A 22,592-nucleotide genomic window follows, 5' to 3' on the forward strand; every position below is an offset into this window, starting at 1 on the left:
CGCGCGCAGTCCGCCGAACCAGAAGGGTGCGTGCTGGCGTCACGGCGGGATGCTGCTGCTCGTCGGCCGAGGGGGTTGGGTTGAGCGCTCAATGGAAAATAAAATGTCGGCGCCGGCCCAGAGTTATTTGAGGAGCGTCGAGTCTCCCATCTTTTATTTATTTTTTTTGTCCAGCAGGGCGCAGTGGCCGCGAAAGGAGGGGAATGGCGGCTGCGCGGAGGACCGAGAGGGCAAATGGTCGCCTGGCCTCTGCTGCCCGACGTGAGCAGCGAGCCTCCCCGCCACGGCGCACCTGTCTTCGGACCGTTTACCGTATCTTATCCCCCCTCCTCCCCCTCCAAGAACGAGACGAGGAAGCCATTTTTGATCCTGAGAGCCTTTCGCGTTGGAGTGATGAGGACCCACCCCGCCAACTGCTGGGCGACGAACGATGAGGCTTCCCCTGCGAAGACGCGCCATTCTCGGGTTGGCGAGGTGGTCCCGGGAGGGACGTTTGTAGAATCAGATATGCTCAACTCCAATCGATATGAATTTCTTGGAACATTTCGATCAGACCTTTTTCTCCATCCTTGATTGGGTAACTATTGCCAGGAGTGCGAGATTCCCCCCCCCCCCCTCCCCGCTTCAGCGATGGGAGTGAAATAGACAGAGCTCGAAATGTTCTTGTAAAATAGTGGAGGAACGGCTATCGAGGTTACAGTTAGAATGAAACACGTCTGCATACATGTCCTTCCAGACCCTGAATGTCTGGACATCTCAGAAATCAAACAAATTAAAACATGGTAGCGTTCACATTTTGTCCAAAAAGAACACAATACATGAAACATACTACAAATGAGGGAAATTTAAATAAACGTTTCATGTCCTGATGTTGCAGGAGAAAGAAACAGTCGATGTTTCAATATGATTCAAGTGAGAGGGAATTAAATAAATCTGTACTCGGCATCCTTGCGCTGACCACTTGATTGTTTTTCAATATCCTCTGCTTTTGTTTCCAAAAAGGGAGCCATAAATGAGACCACAGAGCCCACGTGAATGATAATAAAGAGGGCCTATCTTTCTGGCATGATTATCCTTGAATAATTAGCATTTTTGTATCATAGGATCAAAATCATCCTTTTAACAGCATAAGAAAAAAGTTCACAAAAGACTGATCCACAACACAAGCATCATCTTATCTCATAAACCATCATATATTAATTTTGAACAACCCAAAGAACACTGCATTCAAAATGCAACATGAAATCTTGTGATGAAATATCAATGATTACAAAAATCAGACTTTCTTTAGTTTATTGCAAGCATTGCATTTTCTCTCTAGCTTAGTTTACAAATCTGTTGGCTGACAACAGATGTTCAAGGACAGAGCCCAGTTAACAAAGATCATGAACACTGGAAAGAATAAGATTTCAGTACTTGATTATTAATCCTGACTGCCCTTATGGGAGAGTAAATGAAGTTGCAGTTGAATTTTCCCTTATATTCCTTTGGTACATTCACAAGATATCATGATCTTTTTAGATTGTGCTCAAATATTGCAGGAAACCTTGATCCCACAAAATTCAGTTTCCAAACTGCACCAACTGGAATTACAGTATTTAATTGGCCATCTAGCAAGAGGCAAAATGGACCTGCATGAATGATTAAACAGCAGTATGAATGATTCAATTTCTGCTATTGGAGGTAATTGTACCTTGAGGTAAAAGTGGCAAAATGTTATGAATTAATCATTGTTCATCCTGTGTTGCTGACCAATACTCATTTCACTAAGATACTAAAAAGTGATGTGTGCAAGGGTTTATAGACAAGATAGAGAAGAGAACAATGTTCAAGTTTTAAGTTTTTTGTTGCATGTAGTAAGATGCATTAATATAATTTGTTTTGCAAACAAGATATCTCGTACATAGTACAGCAGTTAACAAGTATAGAAGTGCAAAATTACGGAGATCAGGTGATATTGGCAAAGTCAACATTATTTTACAATTGTGAGGTTCATTTAAGAATCTGATAAAAGCAGGAAAGAAATTGTCATTGAATCTAGTTGGTGCGTGATCTTACATAAATCAGTCTTCCCAATGGAAGAGGATAAAATGAGTGTGGCAAGGGTGGGATGAGTCCTTTAATATATAATGCATCGAGAGGACAGAGATGAGGAGGAACTGCTTTTCACAGATGGTAAATCTGGAATTAGCTGCCCATTGAAGCAGTGGAGGCTACCTCAGTAAATGCATTTAAGACAAGGTTGGATAGATTTCAACATAGTAAGGGAATTAAGGGATATGGGGAAAAGGTAGGTAGGTAGGTAGGTGGAGATGAGCCTATCATTAGATCAGACATGATCACATTGAATGGTGGAGCAGGCTCAACAGACTGGATGGTTTACTTCTTATATTTCTTATGTTCTTACGTAAAGTCGATAGAGGAGATGGGTTATGTGTGATGGCCTGAAGATACATGTAGAAAAAAATTATAGAATCTATTAATAAAGAAATGGTAATACTTTGAAAGTAACAATAGAATTTGGACAAATCATATGGATCTATAAAGGTGATACTTTGAGGATTTTTAAAAAAATTTAGCTTGTTTCCACTAAAATAGATAAACAGATTATCTTTGAACCTTCAGCAGTGCCTTGTAAACAGAAGAATTGAGTGCAGGAGTAGGGTCTCTGGCCCTTCAACTCTATTCTTTGTCAAGATCATGGCTAATCTCTCTCAGCATCATCTTCATACACTATTCCAATATCCATTGATTTATATCCAGAAATCTATCAATTACTAAGGGGGTCAACCATTCAGGACAGATGTTGACGAAAACATTTCTTCATTCACAAGGTTCAATGTTCTTAGAGATCCTGTCTTTGACAGTGGCGTCATCTGCAAATTTACGGATTGAGTTGAAGCTGTGTTTGGTCATGCAGTTGTGGGTTACAGAGAGTATAGCAGCAGACTGAGTACGCAGCCTTGTGCCACAGTATTGAGTATGATCATGAGATGGTGCAGTCACCTATTTTCATTGTTTGCGGCATGCAGGTTAGAAAGGCATGATCCATTTGCAGAGATGAGTACTGAGACCAAGGTCATGAAGATTGGGGATTAGCTTGTTTGGGACTATTATGTTTGAAGTGAACCTGTAATCACTTAAATTATCGGCCAATTTAAATTCTTTTTAAAATATTTTTATTGAGTTTAACATGTAAGCTTACATACAGAATTTTAGAAAAAAAAGCACATAACAAATCATTTGTATACATGTAAGCACACGAAAAAGATGAAACTAAATCAAGAATTCCTCAATAAACATAAGCAACAATATTTGAATTGATCTGTAAAACCATATTAAATCCATTGGCTGAATTAAGCAAAATGTTAAAAAGTGAAAAAAAGGAAAATGAAACTAAAAATAACTATATCTAATCTACCCCCTCCGTCTAATCAAGGTTACCTTAAATAATAAATAAAAGCAAAAATATGGATCCAATGGTGACCCCCCCTCCCCCCCAGACATCGAACATTTAATCTCAGGAGTCAATTTAAATTCTTAGTAAGCTAAAAACAAAATAAAGAACTGTAAAAACACTTCATTAGAAGTAGGATTAAATCTAGCTATAATACAATTTTCAGTGTTTAAAGAGCACCCACCACTTGTCAGAATTCTGAGGAAGAAGTTCCTTGTAGTTTATCAAGCAGTAATTACCATTTTGGCGCCTCACAGTTCGGCGGGCTGCAACCTCCTTTGAAGAAGACCGCAGAGTCCACCTCACTGACAAAAGACAAAGGAGGAAAAACCCAACACCCAACCCCAACTAACCAATTTTCCCTTGCAACCGTGCCTGCCTGTCCTGCATCGGACTTGTCAGTCAACAACGAGCCTGCAGCAGACGTGGACATACCCCTCCATAAATATTCGTCCGTGAAGCCAAGCCAAAGAAGAATTGCCATTTTGCAATAGTATCTGCAGCTATCATTTTTTTCTGTTGTATGTGGACTGGTTGCTTATAGAGAAAGTCAGGACTTAGTGATGCTAAAATTACGTGGTGACATGCTGGACTTGTGCCAAAGTTTTGGAATAGTTTGTGGTGCTCTACGTAGGGACGAACCAACTAGAATTTCATGTTAGCTTATTTGCATATGTATTGGATTTCCAACACAAATATCATGGAAATTCTTGGAAATTAGTAAATTTCCCATAAAAGATCAACTTTTGCTGAAGGTGGCAGTAGCAGTCTGGGGGAACAGCTGGCATGCAGGAAAATATTTTTATCACTAAATTCACTGCCAGACAGCAACACGATCTGCTTCATGTCTTTTTATGCACGACTTTTTAAGAGTGTCTTCCAATTTTGGACTTGGCACAGGCTAACATCTAAAAAGGGGCAAAAGCCATATTCATCGTGACCTCATAGAAATGATTATCATTTAAATGAGAATGACCTGAAGAAACTTCTCAATGTGACTGATGAAAGGAAATGGAAAGGAACATCAACAAAATATTTTTAATCACATTGAGACTTGAAAATTTGTATCTCAAAATTTCAAGGACTTGCATGGATATGAATTTAATTTTGGAAACCAGCATGTTATTTTTCGCTCATGAAAGAAGCACACAAGTACCCTTCACAGTTGTTTGGTGATACTAACATGGGATCTGGAAAACAATTGCTCAATCTTAAAATCTTTTAAGATTTTATCTTTAAGAAGAACTGGATACTTTAACAAAGCAAAACCACTGAAGCTAGTTCACATTAACAATTTAACATTCAGCCAGTGGAAGTGCTTCCTCACAGCTCCATAGAATTATTATGTCCTGCAGTTTGGAAACAGGCCCTTTGACTCAACTTGCTTGCTCTCTGCCCTCATACCCCCTAAGCAATTTCATATTATTACAAGCCCAAAGGACCCCAAAACCCAGCACCAATAGACATTCACCAAGACAAGTAGTGACTTAAACAAAATTTGTTTTTAACTATCTTTAAACATGAAAACAGAAACAAACTTTAACTTATCTCTATACTTAACTAACCCAAATTAACCCCCTTCAAATTCTAAGCGCACTTGTATGATGTGTGTGCAAATTTAAGAAAAGTTCTTTGGTTCACAGTTCAATCTCACTTCTCCAAGTTCTCTGGTTGCAGGAATTCTTATACTGTGCACAGAATTTAACAGGTATAAAGTTCACCAGGCTTTGGTGCTCGAGAGGTAAATGTTTACCACTCAGGAAGGTTCTTTGGAGGTTTGCAGAGAGAGATATTTGTTGTTCCAGGATGTCAACAACTGAGGTACCACCATAAGTAACCTCAATGTCTTGCTGATTAAACTTTCCTCATCAGGGTTCTCCAGATGGTAACCTATTTCTTTCAAGCTACTACAGAGTTCCTTTCTGTTCCCCTTATTCCAAGAGAAACATCAGACAGATAGCACGTCCAGCCACCCACTGCTCTGGAGCTTTCTGTTTCAACAAGATTCCTGGCTTGCATTGTTCAGCTGCTTTCAGAATCACACACATTAGTTGAGAGAGTTTGTTGAGCTTGGCTTTTCTCTCTCCAACTGGCAACTACCAGAAAGCACATGTGACTCTCTCACTTGCAAAAACCCTACCTTCTTCAGCAAACCACAGGAGTGACCTTTCTGTGAGCACTCTGTAGGTACTTGCAAACAGCCAGTTTGACTCCTCCAAGACAATAGTCTATTCATTTCATGGCGTCATTTCAATTCTTTCTTTTTCTTTGGCTTGGCTTCGCGGATGAAGATTTATGGAGGGGTATGTCCACGTCTGCTGCAGGCTCTTTGGTGACTGACAAGTCCGATGCGGGACAGGCAGGCACGTTGCAGCGGTTGCAGGGGAAAATTGGTTGGTTGGGGTTGGGTGTTGGGTTTTTTCTCCTTTGTCTTTTGTCAGTCTTTCAAAGGAGGTTGCTGCCCACCGAACTGTGAGGCGCCAAGATGCACGGTTGGAGGCGATATCAGCCCACTGGCGGTGGTCAATGTGGCAGGCACCAAGAGATTTTTTTAAGCAGTCCTTGTACCTCTTCTTTGGTGCACCTCGGTGGCCAGTGGAGAGCTCACCATATAACACGATCTTGGGAAGGCGATGGTCCTCCATTTTGGAGACATGACCCACCCAGCGCAGTTGGGTCTTCAGCAGCATTGATTCGATGCTTGCGGACTCTGCCAGCGCGAGTACTTCGATGTTGGTGATGAAGTCATTCCAATGAATGTTGAGGATGAAGCGGAGACAGCGCTGATAGAAGCGTTCTAGGAGCCGTAGGTGATGCCGGTAGAGGACCCATGATTCGGAGCCGAACAGGAGCGTGGATATGACAACGGCTCTATACACGCTGATCTTTGTGTTTTTCTTCAGGTGGTTGTTTTTCCAGACTCTTGTGTAGTCTTCCAAAGGCGCTATTTGCCTAGGCGAGTCTGTTGTCTATCTCTTTGTCGATCCTTGCATCAGATGAAATGGTGCAGCCGAGGTAGGTAAACTGGTTGACCGTTTTGAGTTCAGTGTGCCCGATGGAGATGTGGGGGGGCTGGTGGTCATGGTGGGGAGCTGGCTGATGGAGGACCTCAGTTTTCTTCAGGCTGACTTCCAGGCCAAACATTTTGGCAGTTTCTGCAAAACAGGATGTCATGCGCTGGAGAGCTGACTCTGAATGGGCAACTTAAAGCGGCATCATCTGCAAAGAGTAGTTCACGGACAAGTTGTTCTTGTGTCTTGGTGTGAGCTTGCAGGCGCCTCAGATTGAAGAGACTGCCATCCGTGCGGTACCGGATGTTAACACCGTCTTCATTGTTGAGGTCTTTATTGGCTTGTTTCAGCATCATGCTGAAGAAGATAGTAAAGAGGGTTGGTGCGAGGATGCAGCCTTGCTTCACGCCATTGTCAATGGAGAAGGGTTCAGAGAGCTCATTGCTGTATCTGACCCGACCTTGTTGGTTTTCGTGCAGTTGGATAACCATGCCTAGGAACTTGGAGGGGCATCCGGGGCGCTCTAGTATTTGCCAAAGCCCTTTCCTGCTCACGGTGTCAAAGGCTTTGGTGAGGTCAACAAAGGTGATGTAGAGTCCTTTGTTTTGTTCTCTGCACTTTTCTTGGAGCTGTCTGAGGGCAAAGACCATGTCAGTAGTTCCTCTGTTTGTGCGAAAGCCACACTGTGATTCTGGGAGGACATTTTTGGCGACACTAGGTATTAGTCTATTAAGGAGAATCCTAGCGAAGATTTTGCCTGCAATGGAGAGCAGCGTGATTCCCCTGTAGTTTGCAGTCTGAATTCTCGCCTTTGTTTTTGTACAGGGTGATGATGATGGCATCACGAAGGTCCTGAGGCAGCTTTCCTTGGTCCCAGCAGAGCATGAAAAACTCATGCAGTTTGGTATGCAGAGCTTTGCCGCCAGCCTTCCAGACCTCTGGGGGGGATCCCATCCATACCTGCTGCTTTTCCACTTTTCAGTTGTTCAATTGCCTTATATGTCTCTTCCCAGGTAAGGACCTCATCCAGCTCTAGCCTCAAGGGATGTTGAGGGAGCTGGAGCAGGGCGGATTCTTGGACTGAGCGGTTGGCATTGAAAAGGGATTGGAAGAGTTCTGACCATCAATTGAGGATGGAGATCTTGTCGCTGAGGAGGACTTCGCCATCTGAGCTGTGCAGAGGGCTTTGGACTTGGGGTGAGGGGCCGTACACCGCCTTTAGTGTCTCATAAAAACCCCTGAAGTCGCCAATGTCGGCGCGAAACTGGGTTCATTTGGCGAGGCTAGTCCACCACTCATTTTGGATATCCCGGAGTTTGCGCTGAAGGTGGCTGCATGTGAGACGGAAGGCTCTTTTTTTTTCTCTGGCCAGGAAGGCTTTGCAAGGTGAGCCTGGTGGGCAGATCGCTTCTTTGCCAGCAGCTCCTGTATTTCCTGGTTGTTTTCGTCAAACCAGTCATTTCAATTAGCACCTGTGAAATATGCATATCATTCTCCAAAGTTTCTGCAATGTTACTGAATATGAATTCTTAGTATTTCAAATAAGACCTGTTTTAAAATGTATCTATGTATGTAACCCACTCTAATCTTACCAAATTCCTCCCAATATTTATCCTTTACAATATCCATGTCTAAATATCTTTTGAAGATTAGAATTTCCCCAGCTTCTTGCACTTTATCTGGCATCTTATATACCCACCATCCCCTGTGCTAATAAGGTTACTCTCAGTTCCCTTTTAAATCTGTTCACTCTCACCTGAACTATGTGCCCTCATGTTTTAGATTCACCTACTCTGGAAAAAAGGCTATAACTATTTATCTATGCCTGTCATTTTATAAACCTCTATAATGTCCCCTCTTAGCCCCGGATGCTCCAGGCAGAAAGATCCTGCCTAGCCTATCCAGCTTCTCAAAACTAATTCAAACCTGCTAGTCTTGGCAACATTCTTTTGTAACCTGCCTAAATGACTATCAACCAGTGGCATTCACATCCACAGTGTGTTGAAAGGCTGTGTTGAAGCATATCAACTCCTGTCTGAGCAGCGACATGGATCCATTCCAATTTGCCGACCTTAGCAACAGGTTTATGGCAGATACCAGCTCACTAGCTCTACACAAAGCCCTGGAACAACTGGATAGCAAAGACGCATATTTCAGGATACTCTTTATCAACTACGTCATCTTGGATTTCCTCACCTCTAGACCACAATCAGTGAGGACTGGTAAGAACATCTCCACAATCTCCATCAGTACCAGAGCACCACAGAGCTGAGTTCTTAGCCCCCTGCTCTACTCCATATACACCTATGACTGTGCAGCTTGGTACGACAAAAAACACCATTATGAAACCACACCAGTGGGTTGTATAAAAAGGAATGATGAGTCAGCATACACGAGGGAGATTGAAAACTTAGCTGAATGGTGCACCATCAATAACCTTACACTCAATTACATCAGAATCGAGGTGATTGCTGACTTCAGGAAGGAAAAACCAGATGTGTACAATCCAGTGATCATTGGGGGATCAGAGGTGGAGAGGGTGAGCAAATTTAAGTTCTTGGGAGTCATTAGCTTGGAGGATATTTCCTGGACCCAACAATAGACAATAGGAGCTGGAGTAGGCCATTTGGCCCGTCGGGCCAGCACCGCCATTTTAGATCATGGCTGATCATTACCATCAGTACCCCTTTCCAGCCTTATCCCCATAACCCTTAACTCCGTTACCCACAAGAGTCTTATCTAACTCTCTTTTGAACATAGTCAGTGAATCCACCTCTACCACCCTCTGTGGCAGAGCATTCCACAGATTCACACTTCTCTGGGTAAAAAAATGCTTTCTCATCTCCGTCCTAAAGGGCCTACCCTGTATTCTTAAACTATGCCCTCTAGTCCTTGTCTCCCCCATCATTGGGAACAAGTAATCAGACTTCACCTTGTCTATCCCCCTGATGATTTTGTATACCTCAATCATGTCCCCCCTCATCCTTCTAAACTCCAATGGATACAAGTCCAGTTTTTCTAGCCTTGCTGCATATGACAACCCTGCCATCCCTGGAACTAACCTTGTAAATCTGCGCTGCACACCCTCTATAGCTAGTATGTCCTTCCTCAAGTTTGGAGACCAGAACTGGACGCAATACTCCAGGTGGGGTCTCACCAGGGCCCTGTATAACTGCAGAAGGGCGTCTCTGTTCCTATACTCCAATCCCCTCTTTATGAAAGTCAACATTCCATTTGCCTTCTTCACAGCTTTCTGAACCTGCATGCTAGCCTTCAGTGACCGGTGAACAAGTACACCCAGATCCATTTGCACTTCCCCACTCCCTAGCTTGTCTCCATTTAAATAATACTCAGCTTTCCTATTACTTCCCCCAAAATGAATAACCTCACATTTGTTCACATTGAAATTCATCTTCCATTTAGCCGCCCACTCCTCCAGCCTGTCCAAGTCCCTCTGCATTTTCCTTACATCCTCCTCACACCCCACACCGCCACCCAGTTTAGTGTCATCTGCAAATTTGCTCATGTTATTTATAATCCCCTCATCCAAATCATTAACATAAATTACAAACAACTGAGGACCCTACACCGATCCCTGAGGCACTCCACTCGTCACATCCTGCCATTCTGAAAAAGACCCATTTACTCCAACCCTTTGTTTCCTATCTCTTAACCAATTTCCTATCCATGTCAGCACCTTACCTCCAATACCATGCTCCCTGATCTTGCCCACTAGACTCCCGTGCGGTACCTTATCAAAGGCCTTCTGGAAGTCCAAATACACCACATCCACTGGCTCTCCCGAGTCCACCCTCTTTGTCACATCCTCAAAATATTCCAGAAGGTTAGTCAAGCATGACTTACCCTTAAGGAATCCATGCTGACTAGCCCTTATACTATTATTACTGACTAAGTGTTCTGCTATTTCTCCTTTTATGATGGACTCCAATATCTTCCCCACCACTGATGTCAGGCTAACCGGTCTATAATTTCCCGTTTTCTCCCTCCCTCCTTTCTTAAAAAGCGGCACCACATCAGCCACTCTCCAATCCTCAGGGACCTCCCCGGAATCTATGGAACTTTGGAAAATGTCGACCAGTGCCTCCACAATTTCCATAGCCACCTCTTTAAGCACCCTAGGATGCAGCCCATCAGGCCCTGGGGATTTATCAGCCCTCAGTCCCAACAATTTACTCATAACCTCCTGCTTCTGGATCCGGATATCCATTAGATCCCCTACCTCCCCAGTAAAGTTCCCCAAGTCTCTTGGTACTGCATGACCACTACCCCCTAACTGACTATAACCTATATCCTCCTTGGTGAAGACAGTTGCAAAGTATTTGTTAAATTCCTCTGCCATCTCCTTGTTTCTGGTAATAATTTCACCCTTGCCCATTTTCAAAGGGCCAATTTTAGACCGAACCAATTTCTTCCTCTTCACATACTTAAAAAAGCTTTTGCTATCCTCCGCAATATTATCTGCTAATTTCCTCTCGTACTTCATTTTCCCGTCTCTTATGGCTTTCTTAGTTACCCTCTGATGATCTTTGAAGGTTTCCCAATCCTCTAATTTCCCACTCCGCTTCGCTATCTTATAATTACTTATAATGGCATCACAAAGAAAGCACGTCAGTGCCTCTACTTCCTCAGGAGTTTGCGGAGATTTGTTATGACGTTGGAAACCCTAGCAAATTTCTACAGAATGGTGGAAAGTGTGCTGACGGATTGCCCAGAACATCATAGACAAAACCCTCCCAACCATCGTGAACAGCTACAGGGAATGGTCCCATCAGAGAACAAAAGCAGTCATCAAGGATCCACACCACACGTTGTCTGTTCTCACTGCTACCATCAGGAAAGAGGTATAGTGCCACAAGTCTCGTACCACCAGGTCCAGGACAACTGCTACCCCTCCACCATAAGACTTCTCAACAACAAATTTAATTAGAGTCTCCTTTAAGGACTCTAACTTCAGCACTTTATTGATTTTTTCTTCTATATTTCACAGTCAGTTTGTTTACATTTCTTTAGTTGTTTGCATGTATACCTCTCTTTACACTATCAAAAGTGGTAATTCTGCCTTGCCCACAGAAAAAAAAAGAATCTCAGGGTTGTATTTATGTATGTGTGTACTCTGCACCCTTTCCAACTGAGTAACATCTCCAGATTTAATCCTGACTTCTCATGCTGTCTCTGGAATTTTCAGGTTCTGCCCAGGGTAAAACCAGTTCTCTGGTTTACTCTCACATTCCAAAGTCATCCAGATTGCTAAGTTAATTGGTATTGTAAATCACCTTTAATTTGTAGGTGAGTTGGAAAATCTAGGAGTAGTGATGGGAATGACTGAAAAATAAAATGTGATTGGTCTGAAGAGAAAATCAAAATTGATGGTTCAAGTCAAAGAGTTTTCATCCGAACTTTTCTGTTGAAGGGTCATCATCATTCCTGTTGCAGCTGGAGATGACACCTCATACGTTAGGCTGCTGTTCACTGACTTCAGCTTAATGTTTAATACAATCATATCCCAGAGGCTAGTGGATAAGTTGTCCTTACTGAGGCTTAACACCCTTCTCCGTAACTGGATTCTGGACAGAAAGACTGCAGTTTGTCCAGGTGGCACCATCAGACTGAGCATAGGCTCATCTCAGGTCTGTGTGCTCAGCCTACTCCTGCTCACATTAGTGACCCACTACTGCAACGCCAGATGCAGTTCCAATAGTCATCAGGTTTGCAGATAGCACGACAGTAGTTGGCCTCATCAACAACTCTTATGTCAAAATACAGAGAAGAGGTGGAAAATCTCATGAAATATTGTGAGAATAGCACCTTGAGTCTCAACCTGGACAAGACAAAGGAGATAATTGTGGACTTTAGGAGGACCAGGAACGACCACACTCCATTACGCATGAATAGCTCAGTAGTGGAGAGCACCACTAAAGAAGTGATCTCTCCTGGACACACAACATCTCCCCACTTGTCAGGAAAGTGTAACATCAATTTCATTTAGAAGGCTGAGGCAGGCAAGGACACTGGACACCATTCTGTCAACTTTCTACCGAAGATCTATTGAAGGCGTACTGCTGGATGCACAACAGTGTGGTGTGGTTGCTGTAGAGAAATGCATCAGATGTCAATTCACAGGATCATAAAACCAGCAGAGAGGATCATTGGGGCTTGCCTCCAACCCCACATTCCCGCCCCCCATTGATATGATTTATTGGGATCATTGTCTAAAGAGGTAGGGGTCCACCCGATTTTGGGGCGGACCCCTACCATCCGACACACTGCATCTTCCAGCATCTTCCATTGGAAAAAAAAGATGAAGAAGTATCAGAGCCAGAACTACCAAGCTGAGGAACAGCTTCTTCCCACGGGCAGTGAAACGACTGAATACCTGCTAAAGCAACTCTCTGTGAGTCTACTTTTTGTTAATATTAACTATTTGAATATATGTACTGTGTATAACACTCTGTGTGTTTTACACTGTTTTGCATCATGGACCAAATAATGCTGTTAGTTTAAATAGAGCAGAACTATTGTGCACAGTGGACACCTTAGTTTCAACAATGTATATTCTTAGCCTCTCAGTAAAATATATTCATTAACACATCTCCTCTGTTTTAAATGCAGATATCCATAAATCCATTCCCTGTACTCTGGATGAACAAAAACATTCTCAAAACCCCTTGAAGTATGTTTCTCAAAACACTAAGAATATCCTCTCTGATTTTAAACAACTCTGAAATAGGGAGCTTCTGACTATCCACCCTATCTATGCCCCTCATAATTTTCTAAACTACTTCCAAACATATTCTATACAGTTCTTCCACATAACTGAAACATTCCATCCTGGTAAATCTCTATACTCTTTCAAATGCAATAATGTTCATCAACACAATGTGGTGACCAGAATTGCAACAGAGTTGAAATGTAAGATACAATAGCACAGATGTCAAAGGTGAGGTTTAAAAAAAAGCAGAAGACCTGCACTGGCTCTCAATGGAACCATGAGTTAAAGTTTTTGTTAATATTTTATTTTGAATTTCATACATGCATTCACATTCAAATATCATATACAGTATATTGATATATAATCATTTTACATGATGACTTTTAAAATCCAAATCTAATCTACCCTCTCCCCCAAATAAAGAAGATAAAAAATCCCCCCAAAATTGAAAAAAGAACACAAAGAAAAAGAGAAAGAAATGTCTTAGAACTATCATCTAAACTAGAATAATCTGTTTACCATGAGCTATAATTGAGTAAAATCCAAACAAATAATTAATTTCTAAAAATATAAAGTTTAGATGGTTTTATGAATGTAGTTGCAACTTCCTAAATGAAAAAATATTAAATGTTTATTTTGTTACTTCATTCTCATGATGTAGAATCAACCCATGTCAAAACATTTCCAAATGCAGTTCTGCAGATTTACTTGGTGTATGAAAAGACAGGAGTTAGCTCAGCCTTATATGTTCAGCTTTTTTTCTTCTTCTGGCAAAGCATTGTGCCTCCTTCAGACATCACCATCTGCTCTGGCAGAATGCAATGCAGCAATTTGACACTGAGCTGACACTTTACCTTTTATATTAATTCAGGCCTGAAATTAGTAGTACTAGTAGTTTATTTATATAGAACATTTAACATAACGCATGTTGATCCAAAGTGCTGAACATACAATTAGGAATAAATTGGTTACTATCTAAATGACGATACACGGCCAAAATATACCGACACAGCCATCTTTTTATATAGACTATTCAACTGAGAACATTAATTATTTAAATCTAACCCATTTCTTCCAATTGCAGCAATGAACAACTTCCCAATTTCAAATGAACAACACCAGGCTTCCAAGAATAAGCAGTGAACATAAATAAGCTCAGTCACAATTCCATTTGGATGTTACAAAAAGTCCAACCACAGCCATCTTAGGGCTTGTTTACCATGTCAGCACGACCTAGGTGTTATCATCTGCCAGCTTCAAAGGGGAAACTACCAATCAAGTCGTAGTTTCTCGAGGTGGCAGAGCAACAGTTCACCTCAAAGCCCCCCCGACGATCCAAATGCCATGAGGCCTCGCGCCTCAAGTTGACGTCGACCACATCCTTTGGGATTTCTCAGGACTACTACTGCTCCACCACTCCGGTCGTATCAGGACACCTCCTCCATCTCTGCCACGTTGCACCATTTCCACAACCATCGAAGAAGGCACCATTGGAAGGCTGAGACCTGGGCCACATCACCATGCTGCCCCGCAGCTTGGTCTCTTCAATAGGCCTCACCCCACAACCATCAAGCTGCAAACTTAGTGGCCTCGTCTCAGTGACCTACTTGCTTGTCGACCCAGGTTTGTGCACGCCACATCTACTTCTTAGTTACAGCAGTCCTGTGATCTAGTGCTGCTTCTGCTGTGACCTCAGTCATGCCACCATCTTACTGTAAATTACATTTCACTGTTCAAGCTTTTGTGCTTTTTAAAATCAAAATTTATGTGCAAGAAGATGTGAAGTACTGTACATAGAAAATGTTCATTAATATATCTCGCTAGCATATGGTCTTGACAATCTCCAAATATTATAATCTTTTGTTTTAAGATAAGAAAAAATTATTTGTGTAGTTCAAAAAGTAAATGAAAATTTTAGGTCTTATACATGATTTATCAGTTCACAACCTAAACACTGCTATAACCTGCATCCAACTCCAGCACATTCCGTTCTTCTGCATTGTGCTGCACAAGCATGGAATATGGAATACAATGATTCCTGCTCTGCAGTTATCCCACAATTCCAGCTTATCATCAGAATGACCTCATGTGACAATGTTATGAATTGAGCTGGAATGGTTGGTTCCATCATTGCTTCAACCAGATTCCTCTAACCATATATCTAGATGCAATAATGGTTGGATATAAATGACAGGGAGCATCAGTAGCTTCATGATTACTCTGACCTCAACTAATGGCCCATTGTATCATCTTTTTTTTTTTAAATTTTTTATTTTTCACACCATAAATCACAATAGCCATGATATACACTTTTTCTTTTTCACACATTTACAGTGACTTTTTCTCCCCCCCCCTCCCTCCTCCCAAGCCACCCCCCCACCCCCCCCCCTCTCATCCATTTTAGGTATACAATCTAGGTTGCATTAATTCAGTCAGACAATGTTGTCATTCAACAAAAATACACCAGAAATTCTACTGAGTCCATTCTTTTCTTTTCTTCTCCTTCCATCAACTTAGGTAATGTTTGTTCCCGGTAGGTTTTCGCTATTGTATTTAATGTAAGGCTCCCATACTTGTTCAAATATTTCAATATTATTTCTTAAACTATATGTTATTTTTTCTAATGGAATACATTTATTCATTTCTATATACCATTGTTGTATTTTCAAATTATCTTCCAATTTCCAGGTTGACATAATACATTTTTTTGCTACGGCTAGGGCTATCTTAACAAATCTTTTTTGTGCATCTTCCAAGTCAATTCCAAATTCTTTATTTTTTATGTTACTTAGGAGAAAGATCTCTGGATTCTTTGGTATATTGTTTTCTGTTATTTTATTTAATATCTGACTGAGATCATCCCAAAATTTTTCTACTGTCTCACATGTCCAGATTGCATGAATTGTTGTTCCCCTTTCTTTTTTACATCGAAAACATCTATCAGATACTGTTGGGTCCCATTTATTTAACTTTTGCGGTGTAATGTATAGTCTGTGTAACCAATTATATTGTATCATACGCAGTCTCGTATTTATTGTATTTCTCATCGTTCCAGAACATAATTTCTCCCATGTTTCCTTTTTTATCTTTATATTTAAATCTTGTTCCCATTTTTGTTTAGTTTTACCATTTGTTTCCTCATTCTCCTTTTCTTGCAGTTTAATATACATATTTGTTATAAATCTTTTGATTAACATTGTATCTGTAATCACATATTCAAGGTTACTTCCCTCTGGTAAACTCAAATTGCTTCCTAATTTATCTTTCAAGTAGGATCTCAGTTGGTAATATGCCAGCGCTGTATCTTGTATCTTGTATCATCTGAAATAGCAGAAATTACACTAATAAACTAAAGTCCTTAGATATGATACTTGGTATGATAGCATTACGGTAAAGTTATATTACCTAGTAACAAGTTACACAAGCCGTTGAAGTGCAGTCAGATGTTCAAATTTTACTTTGCTTGCTGGATATTTAAATTAAAGTAATTAAAGTAAAGATGGACAACCAGTAAGAGGGATCTGCATAATTTTTTGAAACTTATTTGGAAGAAAATATGCTGTTCTTCGCTGGTTTGGCTTGTGTTTCTGCATCCTCAAAGTTAAAACTCTTAACTGCTTCCTAAAATGGAAAAAGAAAAAAAAACAATATATCCTCATTAAATATATACTATTTGAATTGAGTGACATTTTAAAGTAGGTTTATACAGGTAGTCCCCGACTTACGTCCGTAATTGGGACCGAGGGATCGGTTGTATCTTGGAATGGACATAAGTCGGAATTTTGCCTGTGCTCATGGTGTACCAAAGTCTTAAAGCAAACCTTTTAATTAAATCTTTTTTCATCATTGATTTTTGTTGTATTTGACAAACTATACCAGGCATATAGGGCAAGTAAGTGCCAAAATGTGCGTACTTCTTGTTAGTCGGCATTCTAGGGTTCATAGGCTGGGTGAGACCATTTTGATTCCTGTGCTCATGCGTGAGTCTTCAGTTGGTACACACGCAGTGGGTTCACGTAATGGAATTTGGTTGGGACATGCACGGTGGGTTTGCGAATTGGAGTTCAGTGGGTGCATGCTTGAGAGCTAAGGGTGTAAATTCAATATTGTCAGGGCACAACTCTCGCACATGCACCCACCGAACTCCGATTCGCGAACCCACTGCGTGCACCAACTGAACTCCAATTTGCAAATGCACCATACATGTTCCAACCGAATGCCAACTGAAGACTCACACATGTGCACAGGAATCAAGATGGCCACACCCACCCTATGAACCCCAGAACGCCGATTAACAAGGCAAGTATGCACATTTTGGCTCTTACATGCCATGTATCCCTGTAATGGTAAACACTATATTTTATATTTTTTCTTTTTTTTAAATAAATTCGGTCGTATGTGTGGAAGGACATGTCAAATGGGTCATAAATTGGGGAGTACTTGTAAAGGGGAGCTTGAAACAGAATTGACTGAAGGTTGATATTAAGACTTTGATTAGTATTGAATATCTTGCTTTTTGCCAAGAGAACTTTGATCCGATTCAATGCAGAAAGAACAATTGCAATGAGTAGACATGACCCTAAATTTGAAAGGTCATGGTGTTTTTTTATTAATGACTAGAAATTGATTTTGATTAAGATGCTGATTAAGGTGCTGTGAAAACATGTGGTTGTGAGCTCTGTATATTTTCAAATATTTCCCAGCTTTACAATCTTTCTTCATTAACCAAACTTTCTCCATCTTATCTTTTCAACAGATGCAGTACTAAAATCTCTCTCATGCCGAAGAAAGGAGTTAAAATTCCTAAAATACCAAAAATTCCTTGACTCATAACAATGGGAGGGAGGGAAGAAACATAGCTGATGCAGGAAAAATTGGAGCCTGTACAAGACATTCATTTGATGCTGATTTCGAAACAGTCCATGGAATATAAATAATGCTTTAAAAATGTAGGCCAAAGAGATTAAGAAGCTAGACCCGGTTCAAGAATCAATGCCTCATTTTGAACAACGTGTGTCTACTTTGGAGCTAGATTGGTCTGCTTTAAATGAACAGCTGGATAAGCTTGAACAACTAAATGAGACACTGAGTGCTGATAATAACAAGCTAAAACAACGTGCAATTAATCTGGAAAGTCAGAGTCGCCAGAATAACATCTGCATTTTAGGTCTGAAGGAAGAAATCGAGAAGGACAAACCACCATTAAAAAATTTCACATTTACTTATGGATCTTTTTGGAGAAGAAGCCTTTTCAGTGCTTGAAAAAGCACACCATTCCCTCTCAACAAATCCTACTACGCTTCCTGACTCTGTTAAGACCTATGTTTCATGAGATCTTTTTAATAGGTGCCATCTTTAACAATGTATTTTAAGATTATATCAAACTAGATGAAAGCACTGGGGCATGCTTCTCCTTCACCCCGAGGTGAAGTCCAAAACCTCCTTCACAAATGAAACCCCTGCTGATTTTCCTGCTCCTAATTAATCGAATGGGATAATGTAGTTCATCCCAATGATAAGGCTAAGAAAGTTAGCCAAAACACTGATAACACACAAGTGAGATCTAAATAGCATTCGTCTTCCAATGCACATGTAGGATTTTAGCACACAATAAACATTTAAAGGCAGATATTACATATTAAAATAGACCAATGTTTAAATGGAAAGGTCAATGTTATCACTCAACATCTGAAACAAAATTAGGGGCATCCTCATTTTAATGCAATCAAATGTACCATTTATATTGCATAATAGTATAAGGCTTAAATGGGATGCTATATTATTCTTACTAGGACACTACAGGATAAACCGGTCATTTTAGCCAATGTTTATGCTCCAAATGTAGATGTCCCAACATTTTTTTGAGAAGATTTTTGATCTTTTACTGGACCTTTCCCAATACTCACTAATTTTTAGGTGGAGATTTTAATTGTTGCATGCACACAGTTTTAGATTTTAAAAAAAAAGACGTATTTCTCAAAATCAGCTTTAACAATACACTTTTAAAAAAATCTTACGTGGGAGTGGCTGAGGCATGGAGATTTTTTTAATCCTTCATCTAGGTATTACTCTTTTTTCAATCATTCATAAAGTCTACACCAGGATTGGTTATTTTTTAAATTGACAATCACCTAATTAACTTAATTAAAGCTTGTGAGTATCAAAGTATAGTCATTTCCGATCACGCTCCAGTCTCTAAGTTTGGAATCCCAAATACTTATATAAAAAAAAACAGTGGTGGCTTAACACCCTATTATTTAATAATAGAGTTTTTGACTTTTTGAGAGAACCAAATTCAATTTTTTTCTGTTTTTGAACATTTTATTTAAATTTCCATACATGCATTAATGTCTAGATACAGAAAATATTCCTCATACATCTTAAATCAGTATATGCCCCCAACCCCTCCCCCTCCCCCTCCCAAATAATAATAGCCTCAAAGAATTCTAAAAAAATGAAAAAGAATTAAAGGGAAAAAAAGAAAGAAACACATCTGGTTACTAAAGTTTCAATACAATCAATCAAAATTTGCTTTTACAATATTAAATGTATATTAATTCCAAGGAGTTGATAAGGTTCTTGAGGTTAAGGGGATTATTTTCATAATGTGATACCTAGAATATGTAAATATGGGCACTAAATTTTTAAGAAAATATCATGTTTATTTCTTAAATTATATGCAACTTTCTCATGCCATCTATCCATTCCCAAATGCAAAGCTGATTTCCATGTCATTGCTATTTCTGTGGGGTAAGATATAATTGATGTAAAAAGATATATTGAACCAATATATATCTAACATTTATTGTATTTGTTATACTATCATGACACAGTTCCAACCAATGTTTCTCTCCAATACTAATATTTAAATCAGTTTCCCATCAATGTCTAGGTCTATGGATTCCTCATTTTCATATTGCCTTTTGCAATAATGCATACATAGCTGAAATAAACTTCTTAATAGACTTATTACAAATCAAACTTTCTATTTCACTCCTTTCAGGCAATAATATTGTCGGACCCAATTTATCCCACAAATACGCCTTTATTTGATAATAACAAAATATTGTATTATTTTGTATCCCATATTTATTTTTCAGTTGATCAAATTATATTAAACCTCCCCTCAAAACAATCCACTATTCTTCTAATTCCTTTGCTAGACCAAGTATTAAAATGTTGGTTGTTCATTGTAAAAGGAATGTCTATTTTGAATCAATGGCATTTTAGGTATCTCATAATTCCTTGTTTCCATTTCAATATTTATCTTTTGCCATATATTAATGTCTTATCCCATTTTTATGTAAAATATTCAGGCATTATCTCCCCTATTTTATCTTAATCCACATTGGATTCTCTCCCTCTTCAAAGAAGGAAGTAGATGAGGGTGTCCATTGTCACCAGCTTTTCTTTTAAGCAAAAGAACCATTGGTAGAATTTATTAGGTCTGATCTTGGCATTAAAGGTTTTAGGGTTGGTACAGAGGAACATAAAATTAGTTTATTTGCAGATGCTGTAATCATTTATTTGACAGAAAAGTTAATTGCATAAATTATATTCAAGATTAAAAGAATATGAAATAGTATCTGGTTATAAAGTAAATTGGGGAAAAAACTGATTATGCCTCTTATATCACAGTGTAAAAGAGATACTCAAGTTAAATGGCCAGTGAATGGAATAAAATACCTAGGCGTACAAATAGATAACAATTTTTAAAAATATATTTAAATTGAATTATATCCCCTTAAGAAAATTGATGAAGATTTTTTACAAATGGATGGAATTGCCTATAAATTTATTAGGAAGAGTTAATTGTATAAAAATGAATATTTTTCCTAGGTTACAATATCTTTTTCAAACATTGCCTATATTTCTACCGCAGAAATTTTTTTCAGGAATTGAATAAATATGTAAGAAAGTTTCTTTGGAAGAGCAAAATGTTGAGAGTATCATTACAACAATTTACTTGGAAATTTGAATTGGGATGTTTACAACTTCCAAATTTTAAAAATTATTATAAATAAGATTCTATTTTGCTTTGATGTCAACTCAACCCCAGATGTTTCAAATTTAGTGATCTGGGATACTATGAAAGCCTACCAATGAGGCCAATCATCTCTTATACAGCTAATACAAACAAAAGGGCTAGGGAAGAAAGATTTGATTTGATTAATCAGATTAAACAAATTGATTTAAACCATGCCCAAAATGGAGACTTGGAACTATTCAGAAGAAGAACTGAACTAAAATCTAAATTTGACTTTCTTTCTGCACACCCAATTGAACAATTTTATATTCATGGAGAGAAGTCTGGTAAACTGTTTGCTAACCAATTGAAAGCTGTGTCGGCTAATAAGAAAATTAATAAGATACGTCTCACTGATGGTACTATTACTACTGATCAATCCAAAATAAATAATTAAAAAAAAAGATTTCTATTCTAATTTATATTCCTCTGAATTTAATAACAAGCATGATTTAATTAATGAATTTTTAAACTATTTAAATATACTGATAATTTGTCAGGAAAATAAAGAAGGTCCAATTTCACAAGAAGAATTGCATAAAGTAATATTTTCATTACAATCAAATCTGGCTCTGGGACTAGATGGTTATTCAGTTGAGTTTTACAAAACTTTTTCTAAACAACTAGTCCCACGTTTAAACTTGGAATTAAATGACTTTCCAAGAAGGGAATTACCTCCTTTTTAAAAGCAGTTATTTTGGTGATCTTAAAAAAAGGCAAAGACTCCGAAGATAGTGCATCTCTAGACCGATCTGGATGTTAAGATTTTATCTAAAGTTTTAGCATATCAATTGGAGAATGTCTTACCAGGTATAATAAACTTGGATCAAACGGGTTTCATTAAAAATAGACATTCTTATTATAATAGCCATAGGTTACTGAATATCATGTATACACCTTCTACTCATAACAATGAATGTATTTTCTACTTAGATGCTGAAAAAGCATTCAACAGAGTAGAATGGGAATATTTATTTGCCACACTAATAAAATTTAATTTTCGCTCAGCTTTTATACATTGGATAAGACTTTTATATACATCTCTAATGGCCTCAATTCATACCAATTCCCCACAATCCAAGCCTTTTAAACTATAATGAGGCATGAGACAAGGCTATCCTTTGATCCCATTGCTTTTTGACTTAGTACTTGAACCACTTGCTATTGCTCTGCAGGCAAATCCTGATTTTACTGGTTTGTTTAGAGGAATTACTGTTTATTGTTTATTTCCAACCTGAGTTATCCATACCAAATATACTGTCATTACTTTCTCATTTTATCAGGATTGCTGGTTATAAGATCAATCTTCATATGACAAAATTTCTACCACTGAAGGGTGCGCCAGAACTTAATCTAAATATCCATTTA

At 39.2% G+C, this 22,592-nt stretch overlaps 1 long non-coding RNA gene across 2 annotated transcripts; it reads left to right on the top strand.

Moving 5' to 3' along the window:
- LOC138742334 (uncharacterized) lies at nucleotides 1-21,043 on the top strand. Of its 2 annotated transcripts, none has more exons than XR_011344063.1 (3): nucleotides 1-577; nucleotides 14,283-14,821; nucleotides 17,955-21,043. It is a non-coding gene; the product is annotated as an uncharacterized lncRNA (long non-coding RNA). The 2 variants fall into 2 exon arrangements; XR_011344064.1 differs by lacking the exon at nucleotides 1-577 and adding an exon at nucleotides 12,190-12,880.
- Nucleotides 21,044-22,592: the final 1,549 nt, after the last annotated feature.

The sequence above is a fragment of the Narcine bancroftii genome, chromosome 9 (genome assembly GCF_036971445.1).
Source record: "Narcine bancroftii isolate sNarBan1 chromosome 9, sNarBan1.hap1, whole genome shotgun sequence".
In the NCBI taxonomy this organism is placed as follows: Eukaryota; Metazoa; Chordata; class Chondrichthyes; order Torpediniformes; family Narcinidae; genus Narcine; species Narcine bancroftii.